A 4,040-nucleotide genomic window follows, 5' to 3' on the forward strand; every position below is an offset into this window, starting at 1 on the left:
ATCAATGAGATCCAATCTAATGTAAATACTCTAACAGTTAGGGTAACAGAGGTAGAAGATCAAATTAGTGATCTAGAAGACAAACTAATAGAAAAGAAGGATCAGGAGGAGGCCTGGAACAAACAGCTTAGAAGCCATGAAAACGGAATTAGGGAAATAAATGATGCCATGAAACATCCCAATGTCAGAATTGTTGGGATCCCTGAGTGGGTGGAGAGAGAAAAGATGAGAAGATATAGTTGAACAAATCCTGGATGAAAAATTTCCTAATCTGGGGAATGGAACAAGTGTTCATGTCCTAGAGACAGAAAGGACACCCCCAAAATCAACGAGTCTAGAAAGTCTTCCAGGTACATAGTTGTGAAATTCATGAAACATAAATTCATAGAAAATGTCTTGAAGGGCAGCTAAGGGGAAGAGATTCCTTAACTACAGAGGAAGGGCCATGAGAATAACATCAGACCTGTCCACAGAAACATGGCAAGCCAGAAAGGCAGGATAAGAACACTTTTTCCAGAAAGACTGACATTCAGAGTGGATGGAGAGATAAAGAGCTTCTGAGACCAGCAAAGTTTAAAAGATTATGTGACCACCGAGCTGGAACTATAAGAAATATTAAGAAGGGTTCTATAAAATAAGAAAGAACCCAAGAGTGACATAGAACAGAAATTTACAGAGACAATCTATAGAAACAAGGACTTCACAGGCAACATGATGTCAATAAAAATGTATCTTTCAATAATCACTCTCAATGTGAACAGACTAAATGCTCCCATAAAATTCACAGGGTTTCAGACTGGATAAAATGTCCATATATTGTCTACAAGACATACATTTGGAACCTAAAGATATATCTAGACTGAAAGTGAAGGGATGGAGAAGCAACATTCATGCCAACAGGCTTCAAAAGAAAGCTGGGCTAGTGATTCTCATATCAGATAAATTAGATTTTCAGCTAAAGACTGTAGTCAGTGATACAGAAGGACACTACATCATTCATAAATGGTCTATCCACCAAGAATAAAAAAAACAATTGTAAATATTTATGCACCCCAATATAGGAGAGCCAACTATGTAAGCCAACTGTTAATCAAAATAAAGAGTCATATCAATATGAATATATTAATTGTAGGCAATCTTAACATGCCACTCTCAGTAACAGACAGGTCATCTAAGCAGAAAATCAACAAAGAAACAAGAGCTTTGAATGACACATTAGGCCAGATAGAACTCATAGGTTTATACAAAACATCCCAATGTAAAACAACAGAATACTCATTCTTCTTGAGTGTACATGGCACTTTCTCCAGAAGAGACCACATACTGGGTCACAAATTGGGCTCAAATAATATGAAAAGACTAAGAATATTACCTGCATATTCTCAGACCTCAATGCTTTGAAACTGGAATTCAACCACAAGAAAAAGTTTGGAAGGAATTCAAACAAATGGAAACTAAAGACCATCCTGCTCAAGAATATTTGGGTTGGGGCACCTGGGTGGCTCAGTGGGTTAAGCCTCTGCCTTCAACTCAGGTCATGATCTTAGGGTCCTGAGATCGAGCCCCACATCAGGCTCTCTGCTCAGCAGAAAGCCTGCTTCCCTCTCTCTGCCTGCCTTTCTGCCTGCTTGTGATCTCTCTGTCAAATAAATAGATAAAATCTTTTTAAAAAAAGGAATTTTGGGGTCAACCAGGAAACCAAAGAAGAACTTAAACAATTCATGGAAACCAATTTGAATGAAGACACATCAGTACCAAACCTATGGGATTCGGCAAAGGTGATCCTAAGGGAGGAATACATAGCCATGAAGCCTCACTCAAAAAACAAAAACAAAACAAAACAAAACAAACAAACAAACAAAAAACAAAACAAAAAATGGAAAAATCCCAAATACACAAACTCTCTTTACACCTTAAATAACTGGAAAATGAACAAGTTAAGCTAACCCACACACAAGAAGGGTAATAATTAAAATTACAGCAGAGATCAATACGTAAAAACTAGAGATATAGTAGAACACATCAATGAAACTAGAAGCTGGTTCTTTGAAGGAATTAATAATATCAATAAACCACTGGCAAAACTAATCCAAAAAAAAGAGAGAGAGGACCCAAATTAATAAAATTATAAATGAAAAGAAAGAGATCACAACTAACACCAAGGAAATAGAAACAAACATTAGAAATTACTATTAACAGGTATATGCCAATAAGTTAAGCAACCTAGTCAAAATGGATGCATTCCTGGAAACATATAAACTTCCAAGACTGAAAAAGAAATCGACAACCTAAATAGACCAATATCTAGTAATGAGATTGAAGCAGTGATCCGAAAACCTCCCAAAAAACAAGAGCCCAGGAACTGACCTGGGCTGTTGAACTGTTCCCCTGAACTGACCCCCAATATTCCCTGGAGAATGCTACCAAACATTCAAAGGAGAAATAATACCTAATATCCTGAAGCTTTTTCGAAAAATAGAAACAGAAGGGAAAGTTCCAGACTCTTTCTTTGAGGCCAGAATCACTTTGATCCCCAAACCAGTCAAAGACCCCATCAAAAAGGAGAATTTCAGACCAATATCCCTGATGATATGGACGCCAAGATTCTCAACAAGATCCCAACTAATAGGATCCAACAGTACATTAAAAAGATTATCCACCATGACCAGGTGGGATTTATTCATGGGATGCAAGGGTGGTTCAACATTTGCAATCAATCAATGTGATAGAACAAATCAATAAGAGAAGAGAGAAGAACCAATGGTGTTCACAGTTGATGCAGAAAAAGTATTTGACAAGATACAGCATCTGTTCCTGATTAAAGCTCTTCAAAGTGTATGGATGGAAGAAACATTCCTCAACTTCATAAAATCTATCTATGAAAAACCCACAGCAAATATAATTCTCAGTGGGGAAAAGCTGACAGCCTTTCCTTTTAGATCAGGAACATGACAAGGATATCTACTCTCACCACTGTTGTTCAACATAGTACCAGAAGTCCTAGAAACAGCAGTTAGAAAAAAAAAGAAGGTATTCAAATTGATAAAGGAGTCAAACTTTCTCTCTTCACAGATGACATGATACTTTATACGGAAAACCCAAAAGACTCCACCCCCAAACTACTAGAACTCATACAGTAATTCAGTAGTGTGGCAAGATACACAATCAATGTGTATGATTGATTGCCATGTTTCAGTTGCTTTCTTATACACTAACAACGAAAATATAGAAAGGGAAATTAGAGAATTGATCCCATTTACTATATCACCAAGAACCATAAGATACTGGGAAATAAACCTAACCAAAGAGGTAAAGGATCTATACTCGAGGAACTACAGAACACTCATGGAAGAAATTGAAGAAGACACAGAAAGATGAAATAGCATTACATGCACATTGGAATAAAAAACATTGTTAAAATGTCTGTACTACCGAGAGCAATCTATATTTTCAATGCCATCCAGATCAAAATCCACCAGAATTTTTCAAAGTGCTTGAAGAAACAATCCTAAAATTTGTATGGAATCAGAAAAGACCCCAAATCACTAAGGAAATATTGAAAAAGAACAACAAATCTGGCAGCATCACATTCCCTGATTTCAAGCTTTTCTACAAAGCTGTGATCACCATCAAGACAGCATGGTACTGGCACAAAAACAGGCACATAAACCAATGGAACAGAGTACAGAGCACAGATATAGACCCTCAGCTCTATGATTAAATAATCTTTGACAAAGGAGGAAAAAATATCCAATGGAAAAAAGAGAGTCTCTTCAATAAATGATGCTGGGAGAATTGGACAGCTATGTATAGAAGAATGAAACTCGACCATTCACTTACACCAAACACAAAGATAATCTCTAAATAGATGAAAGACCTCAACATGAGGTAGGAATCTATCAGAATCCTAGAGAACTTAGGCAGTAACCTCTTTGACATCAGACACAGCAACTTATTTCAAGACATGTCTCCAGAGGCAAAGGAAACAAAAGCAAAAACGAACTTTTGGGACTTCATCAAGATAAAAAGCTGCTGCACAG

The sequence above is a fragment of the Neovison vison genome, chromosome X (assembly GCF_020171115.1).
Source record: "Neovison vison isolate M4711 chromosome X, ASM_NN_V1, whole genome shotgun sequence".
NCBI classification, from domain to species: domain Eukaryota; kingdom Metazoa; phylum Chordata; class Mammalia; order Carnivora; family Mustelidae; genus Neogale; species Neogale vison.